The sequence below is a fragment of the Anas platyrhynchos genome, chromosome 5 (genome assembly GCF_047663525.1).
Source record: "Anas platyrhynchos isolate ZD024472 breed Pekin duck chromosome 5, IASCAAS_PekinDuck_T2T, whole genome shotgun sequence".
Classification (NCBI taxonomy): domain Eukaryota; kingdom Metazoa; phylum Chordata; class Aves; order Anseriformes; family Anatidae; genus Anas; species Anas platyrhynchos.
This window is the reverse complement of record NC_092591.1, coordinates 58,032,870-58,042,100: the sequence shown is the minus strand read 5'-3', so window position 1 is coordinate 58,042,100 and position 9,231 is coordinate 58,032,870. Positions and strand designations below refer to the sequence as shown.

General features: G+C 35.3%; 1 long non-coding RNA gene across 1 annotated transcript in view; it reads left to right on the top strand.

Annotated features, from left to right (window-relative positions):
• Window positions 1-319: 319 nt before the first annotated feature.
• The window catches only part of LOC106017859 (uncharacterized), an 89,386-nt gene continuing 80,474 nt past the window's right edge, over window positions 320-9,231 (top strand). The window contains exon 1 of the long non-coding RNA XR_011809820.1: window positions 320-362. This is a non-coding gene — a long non-coding RNA (uncharacterized lncRNA). The remainder of the gene's footprint in view (window positions 363-9,231) is intronic.

Genomic DNA, 9,231 nt, shown 5'->3' with positions numbered 1-9,231 from the left:
GTTCCACGTCCATGAATATTGGAAATAGGTAGATACACAGAAGTTACGAACTTTGTATTCTATATTGTATTCTGCCAAAGTTGGCACAGTAAAAAAAACATAATTTCTCTAGGTTTGTAGAGGAAAATGTCAATAGGTATGATGTCAACATCAGCTCTTTCAAGTAGGTAATGTAATTAACTGTTCAGGTGAAGATACCTATTGATAAATTAGAAGCAGCTGTTGAAAGCTACAGACCTCATCTCTCTACATTTGCTCCACAATTATGAGCTAAGCAGGAACATCAGTGTCACCTGTGTATCTATATATAAAAGAGCTTCCCACCATCAAATCTTTATCCCTGGATCTATGTCTGAAGCAGGGTATGTTTCAGTAGCTTTTCCAGTTTGAGAACTTGATTTAGGAAAAAGTTTTAGTGTTTGCTCATTAGCACCAGCTATAGCTGTATGAATTAAGAATTACCTTTGTTCAAACAGGGAGTGTTTTTGGTGAGCTGTGTGCAGGGGGAGGGAGGCTTGGAGCTGTTTCTTAATGCTGTTTAACTTAAAGTTGTTAAAGTATGTAGAAATATGTTGCCAATTTGTTTCATTAATGGGTTTTGAAAAAAATCTATGGAATTAAACGGCCTTTGTAGTGGATTCTTCCTGGATTATGAAAAATAGTAACAGAGGGGTTTGAAGACAGGTCCTACTCACAAGAAGAGATAGTAATGTAGCTGGGCAAATTAATTTTAAGATGTTAACCTGTTCTAAACTATACTCAATTTATTTTACCAAATGAAAGTATTCCATTAAATTGTTATCTTTATACCTACTTTATATATAGATACAGATATCTTTTTTGACTAATGGTTGACCAATAAACTAAAACAACTTAAGATGACATTCACACAGCAAGGTTTGCACTACAGTGCCTGAAAGTGTTAGGTGCCTGTTAAAGCCTGACAAAATCAAATAGAGAAGAGGAGTACCTTACTGATTTTGTTAGCCTTGATTTGACTTTAAGAACAGTTGAAAGGCATACTTGGAACTTGCTGACTTTATTTTTTTTTTCCAGCTTAGTCTGTACTTTGTTCTTCTAGTATTTGAACACTTTTATTGCCATAATAAATCTAAATTATTTTTTTTTAACACTGTGTAACATCACACCTTTGGTTTCTCTCAGTTTCTTTGCTCTTCCACAGAAAGAAAGTGGTTGAAATATCTATCCTTCAGATATTCATTGTTTCCTATAGCTAACTATTGTACTGAGTAGCTTGGCAAGTTCATGCAAAATGCCACAGAAGGCATGAGGGTTCATCATATCAGGCAAGGATGATGGAAGGGCAGGAAGAAGCTTCAGCTTTTCACTGTGCCTAAGAAGATGTCAAAGACATTCAGTAACATTACTAACATTTCCCAACAACTTTCTTCAGTCTTTCCAGCTTCTGTATTGACCTTGGCTCACTTGATGCTCTTAGTTTGTTATTCAGAGGAGGAAAGAAAAAGGCTGTATCTTCTGAACATCATGCACAGACAGCCTGAACTGGTCTTGGCTTAAAATACTCTTAGCAAAGCTGTTGTTACTCTTCTGTATGCATTACACAACTAATAGAAACTTACAGAATTCATTGCGAACTCTCAGTAAATCAATTGGCAATGTCTTAACTCTTCAAAGAATGCTTAGTTCTAAACCCAGGATTTTTGCTTTTCAAAATACCATATTCTGCTTTATCATAAACTCTTTCCAACTTTTCTTGGGGGGGGGGGGGGAGGGAACAGAAACATGTTTCTTGGCAAGAAGAAAAAAGTTCTTGCAGATAACTTTGGAAAACAAGTATAGCTCCACTGTACTTTAGTGAAGGCTTGCATTCAATGTTAAAAATCTGTAAAATGAAGAAAACCTCTTGATTGTTGACCATGATGTCCTATCCTTGTTGCAGTTGAGAGTGAAATATAATTTGATGTTCCTCAAAACTAAAATTAAGCAATTTTTCATATGCTGGATGCCAGAAACATAAATGAGTAAGTTATGCTTCCTGTTAAAGCTAACATAGAAACAATTAGCTTAGAGGACTAGAGCTTGCAGATGTTTCCAGCTAAATACCTTGTTATTTAGCTTGCTGTAGTTCTCTGTGTGCTTGCGAAGTGCTACCAATGTAGCAGTACAGATGAGGAAGTACACTTATACTTCCTTATGTGGATGTTTCTCAACTAAAATCAATCTATGATCACACTTTGTCTTCATGAACGTTCAGAATTAAAAGCTTTCTGGAGCTAAAATACTTTCACATCAATATAAACATGTGGCTAACCCTTACATAACCTTAACATGAGTTAATCAGCAAGACAATGGGTCTTGTACTTGCATCGTGCAAGGCTATGCTGTGGAAGTGTTTGATTCTCTGCGACCGTTCCCAATGCCCTGTGATCTACCAAGAGAAGAATAAGGGCACATATTTCCGCAGTAATTGCACTGTTTCTGAATGCTAATTGTAAGCAGGGCTGGATGTCCTGCTGGAAACTAAGTGGAAAGTCTGGGCTTGTATGTTTATTTTTTATGCCTTTATTGGAAATCTTGAGATTTTTGAGGCAGCTCTTGATACTTTGGATATTCCAAATACCTAAACATTATGCTAATGGATAGTAACTGTCAATAGGTAGCTTTAGCAAGCAGAAACCTTTTCTTCCACTTTTTATCTCCGAACCATATAAGGCTTGATGTTGCTTTTTATTGATCACTTCAAGCAACTTTTCTGATACTTAATTTATAAGTTTGTACTATCTTGAGGTATTTCTGTTTGGATATCCTGCTATATGCATAATGCGAAAATATATTTGAGCATAAAAAATCCAGACTGAGTCAGATTTTCTACACGTGCATCAGTACTATGCTTACTAATTTATTCGTAGATCACAGTAGAATTCTGCTGTTGCCTTCATTCAAGCTCTATTCCTGCTCATACTAACATTTACCTGAAATGGCATGTATGTGATCGTGTTCAATCAAGACTATGCTTCTACTGTTATTTCACCTTTCCTATGGTCTTGTATGTTGTAATAACCAGTTTAACAAGTAACAAGTGTTTTTTCAGTGCTTTCTGAGAAGGTTTTTTTTTGGTTTTTTTTTTTTTGTTTTTTTTTTTTTTTGATTCCTCCATACAAATTAAGAACGCTCACTTCCTTACAGGTTTCATGGGAGGATTATTCATGTGATCAACAGCTTACAGGGTAACACTTAAGCTTACACTTAAAAAAAAAAAAAAAAAAAATAAAAAAATAATAATAATCAGGCAAATTGTGGTTACATTGGAAGCTTTGTTGCAAAGTGAGATGGTTATCCTTTTTGGTAGAATTTTGATCACTAATTTATTGCTGCTTTTGACTTCATTGATCTCAGGTTTATGGTTCCTTCTTATTACACTGTAAATTGGATGCAAGATAAATAGTTTTTCACTGTGCATTCCCCCTGAGTATCTAGTAAATACTTGTCTAACCATTTCCACAGTGTTGACATACCTGACTATCTTAAATTGTCATTGAATCAAGCATTGTATATGTGCAGACTGGCTCTTAATTAAATCACATATGACCAAATCATACTGTAGGTAAAGAAGCATATTTTTCAGTCTTTTTTTATTTAAAAAAAAAAAAAGGAAACTTCAGAAGAACAGAACGTACATTCTTGACATAAGTGCTATGCAGCATAATCTACTGTAACCCTTCTGTGTTTGCACCCACAGGTTAGGTTGTTCTTAAATGCTGCTCCTTACTCCTGTGGAATGCCAAGCTATTCTGTCATATATCGATAGGGAATATAGGTCCTGGTTTGTAGACTAAGGCTGTTGAACTCTGATTTGCATACAGTGCACTGTCCTTCATATGACATTGATGCATGGTTATAGCTGCATACATACAGCAATGATAAATATGGAACAGCTCACTTTATCCTGCTGTTCTAGGTGGGTTTTGAACACCCAAATGTCACCTAATAATATGCCACCAACCCTTTTTTTCAGTTTGTATAGAAGGTTTCATACAGTTTTATTTTTGCCTTTTTTTTTTTGTTCTTCAAGAACAAAAGTTCATTATTCCACTGATAAAATTGTGTATTGATTATACATTTTGATTTCTTGGTAATGGCTTCTGGATCTATTTTCACAGATTAAAGTTGGAAAGTTCAACTTTGATCATACAGCTAAAAGAATGTAGATTTTTGATTAAAAAACATTTTTATCTAATTTTAATTGTTCCCTGATGACATGAAAGGAAAATACAGGTATGCAAAGGTAGCTTTAATCAGTGGGAATGAACAAATATTTATTTCACATAACTTAGAAGAATTGTTAGGATATAGAGCTCTGTATTTGGATCATTGTAGCAGTGGCATAGTCATATTTGACTCAATTTGTTTTAAGCTGTCCGAACGGCCTCTGCATCATTTTTTATTTATTTATTTATTTATTTTTTAGCTCATCTTCACAGTTCTTCTATAGAAGACAGGAAACAGGCTGTTTTTATACTTCCCTTCATCTTTGAATTGTGTCTGTCTATTTCTCCGTATCTAGATAGCAAATTGTTTTGGGTGTAAGGGAGGAAATAAGCTAAGAGGTATTGAACAATACCTGATGTCTTCTGTGAAATCTGGCAACTTCTAACAGATTTAGTGGTGCTGGAAGGAACTAGTGTAGACCCTCTGTCCAAGAGCATCACCAATTTGCCACAGGTTTGGCAGCTGGCATGAACTTCCCATGGTTCTTCAGAGTTTCTTTCTTTCATTGTACAGCATATCAACACGTAGTTGTAACATTTCAGAGGACAATATCAAGAGTCTGTTCTTTAACTTCAGAGAAGCCAATGATCAAGCACTAAGCCTTTTGGAAATGTTTCTTTAGGAAAAAAGACGCTTTCAATGTCATCTCTGTTCATCATTGATTCTACTGATTTCTTTAATTTTACATCTGTTGCTATGTTTATCCTGTTGTAAGGAACTGTAAAAATGTATTCTCTTGGTACTCAAAAATCAGTGAGAGATGTCATGCAATTAACATTCAGCTCATCAGCTCACTGATCTCTATTTTTTTCAGCAGTAAGTCATAAAGTGCAAATTCTTATTTCTGTTAAGACCTGTTTGCTGTAATCCAAGCCTGTTATTCATATATTCATTGTCCTTTAATCCAATAAAGGTTAGAGGATGGGATGAAAGGGAAGTTCTTTCCACTGTGCCAGGTATCAAGAATTTCTGTCCTCGTTACTTAAGTGTATTGAAGGAACTTAGTCCAAAATGAACTTAAGGAGTATTCTTACAATCATTTTATGGTACTGTCCACCAACATAGGTTGCAAAAAAAATTAAAAAAAAATAAAAAATCAACTTTCCGACATAATTTGCAAAAACAGGACGAAAGATCCTTTTTATCAAAACCAAATTTGCTGTGAGGGAAGGATCTTTCCCTTTTAGGAGGTTGCATGGGTAATGCCTCTTCTGGAGGTATTCCCTTGGCTCATCTTTTTTCATCTGCAGAAGGTCCTGGGTAGGAATAGACTTAAGGGTGAACACTTGTTGCTTTTCATACACAGCCCTTTTGAGCTCTGAGATGTGCTAGACTGGAGAATGAAATACATGTGAGGATCTAGAGTGACATGGTTATGATTATCTTTCATAATGTGCTGCAAAATAAAATTGCCCTTGCTGCCCTCACTGGGTCCAGACATCTGAAATGTTTTATTTCCCATTTTGGTGCCTTTCCATAAAAAAGAAAAAGTGTGTGTGAAGAGAATGAGCATTGCGGTTAGGGAAATTCTGTACACAATAATAATCAACATGGTATACTGCAGACCAACTGGAATTTGTCTCGTGGATGGCCTTTATCTATAGGATACATAAAAATACTGAGGGTGTCAACATTTACATACTGATAAATAAACCTCAGAGAAAGCTCTGAATTCTTTGTTGGCATTCCATTACTTCAGTTCTTATGCTGAAAACACCATTCTGAAGTTTCTTCATAAGAAAGAAATAGTTGTTTTGAGCATAAAATGTGAAGCAAAGAAGTTAAAACTTGCAAAATATCTGATGGATTGAAGGAATGTTAGGCTTGATGTGAGATAATTTAGAAAAACTTTGTTCAAGACTATGAACTGCAACAGACTATCTGGTTTATAAACAAGAAGCCCCTATGTATTTGGAATTTTTCATATAGCATAGTACTTCACAGGTGAACTAAATGGTCAGATTTTAATGCCACCTTTTGCATTCAGTAGTGGTAGCTATGGAGTTGTCATATCCCTCTGTTTTCTTCATAGGCAAAAAGTGTCAGAAATGTTGAGAGCGTAGACATGGCCATGTCTAGCAAGAACTATGGCACGGAGGATCTTTAGAGAAAAGGGGTCAATGCTGATGGTCCTATATGCATTATAGATGCAATTTCACAGGTTTTACTTGATTAGCTACAGTGTGGTCTATGGACTGAATGCCTGTTCATGGTTGGAGCCTGTTGGATGCATTGCTGCAATGCAACTTTTTGCTTAGCTTCGTATGAATGGAATCAAATTCATTTATTCCAAGACTGTGGTGTGAAAGTGTGCAAGTGGGGAAATCTGGGAGATCTCCCTCAGAGGTGATTCTCTAGCTCTAAGTTAAAATGCTAATGCAGATACATGTAATAGTTCTTGAGAGTTGATTGTGGTGTTACTTTGCATATTTAACTTGTTGGTTTTTTTTAGGCGTATAGAAATAACAAACACTTGTGGGACGTACTTCATCAATGAAAAATGACTGGAAAATTATTCTGAGAATCAGTCCAGAGCTATGATCAAGAACAAGGAAATGACCGATTTTATTTTAACTATTAAGTTTTTCAGAATTAAATATTTCAAGTTTTCATTCAGAAAAAGTTGGGCTTTTACAGCTTTGATTGCTGACCACTGACATTAACACCAGGGATCAATACGTTATCCCTTGTACAATTGGATGTTTGCCAGGTTCATGTACATGACTCACTGAACTCAGGCAACTGAGATAGTCATGACACTGATGCACAGAAATAATTCTCAGAGGTGACAGTAGCATTCAAGCCCTGGTACAAGCTTATGCTGGCATTTCTAGTGTGTAGGTAGTTAACAAACATAATGGGCTTAGCTTCTATCAATGTGATCTTGAGTGAGAAAGCAGCTGACTTATCACCTGCCACGTGGTCTTAGCTCATTTCTTACATCACCAGCATATTTTTAGGTGAAAATAACATATGAAAAAGTTCTTTATTCTCTTCTTTATCTAACTAGATGGTCATATGCTCACCCAGACAAAATTCAGTGATGTGTTTTGAAAACAATTGCATTTTCTTTTTTGCCCCTTCTAGCAAAAGGTGAACAAACGATTTTTTACAAAGGTGACAAACAGTTCATGCTTTCATTATAACTATTATATTTTCTTCCAGCTTAATGGGAAAGTGAAGTTACTGGGGAGTTCTGAGAGTACTTGACGTTCTGTAGTTGAACTCTTCACGCAGCATTTCTGAAGCTACAAATTAATTGTCAGAAAGTCTCCAAGCTGGCCAGATTGTAGTTTCTGTTCAGTTTTCTGTTTTTTTCCACAAGCACATGTCTTTCCTTATACAGAGTTCCTTATTATATCAGTAAAATAGTCTGGATCCTGAGAAGCCTGACAGTGTCTACTACTAATCTGTTCTATGCTTAAGTACAATTACTTGAAATAAATAAATAAAAAAATAATAATGATTTAATGGATCCATTAAGGAATTAAAATTTGAATCAAATTGCTCTAGAGTCATTGAAACACCATCATCACTAAGGACTAGCTAATGGTCATTCTTATATGTTAAAAATTTATCCCCTTTGAAAGCAGCTATAGAAGCTGGCTCTATTCCTGGAGTACTTTATTGAAAATCTCTTCGAGCTAGTGATATATACATACATATATATCTAAAGATAAAGATATACACACACTTTTTCTGAGGGAGTTTTTTTCTGTGACGATAACTTCTGGCAAACTATAGAAGAAAGTCCAAAAATTTTCTTAAAGTGCATTTGAGGCTTTACTAAAGTTCCAACATAAACTAGTTTTCAATGCTGTTTTAATCAGTTATTCTTTCTTTGTTTTATTCACTTTTCTAGCATCAGATATCTTTTGTGTCTATAGAACTACTTATTCTTGCCAGGTCAAAATACTAATTTCTTAATCCATCTGACAAAATGCCAGGTAACCTGAAAATGACATATGGAGACTTCCTGCTTCAAATATCATTAATAAAATACACTCAGTGAGATCTGTCAGGGGCAAAAAAGTCTAATAAATATACTGTGATATTTTAAAGCAGTGTCTTTCTGAACTCAACAAATACACGGTGTCATTAAAGAACATGTAGCTGTTGTTTCTTGAAAACTGCTAAGTTTTGTTCTCTTCATTCCTTCCTCAATGGGGCTTTTTCTTTCATTCATCAGAAGATTCCTTTCATTTTTGTTAATGGCAGAACAATTGTTTTACCCCGTAGAGATCCAGGGACAGAGCAACACAGTATTTTTGTTGAATAGTAAATTAGCATTTCTCATAATTATTATACTAAACAAAGGTTCATAACTTCTGTAGTTTATTTTTTTTCCTCTAAGTTATTAGGGTTAACCTTTGAGAGCTTCTTAACTGTGCTATTGTATTCAAAGTTTACATAAGAACCTGTCTGAAGTGAAATAATTCCATCCACAAATTGTCTTATTTGTGAATAGGCTAATCCAAGAATTGCTTGAGGGCATTATTTTGTGAAAATACATGCCTGTCATAAATTCAATTTACCTAATCCCAATGTGTGGTGTTTTTTTTTTTCTATCAATGTTTCACCATTGTTCCATTTCTGTTACCACTCCTCAATTCTACTTTTCCCTGTGATATTTTACTAAGATATTAATTCGAGGAATTCTTAAGAACTTTGCCACTGTTAATATCAGAGCTGCTCTATCAATGCTGGAAGCAGTGGAAGTCAATTCTTGCAAGCCATTACTGTCAGGCTTGTTTTAAGTAGATCTGTTCAAAGTCATGTTGCGTGACACACAACATTATGCACTAGATGGCTACCGCTATTGATTGCCAACAGCAACTGGGTTCACTAGGGCTAGGGACAATGATGTTAAGGTCTGCTCACTTAGGCAAACCTGTTTTGCACTGAAAGAAACCCACCAAGAGCTCTCAGATGATTATCATATCTCAGTTGAAGGGCAGTGACAAATAGCTTAGAGTAATT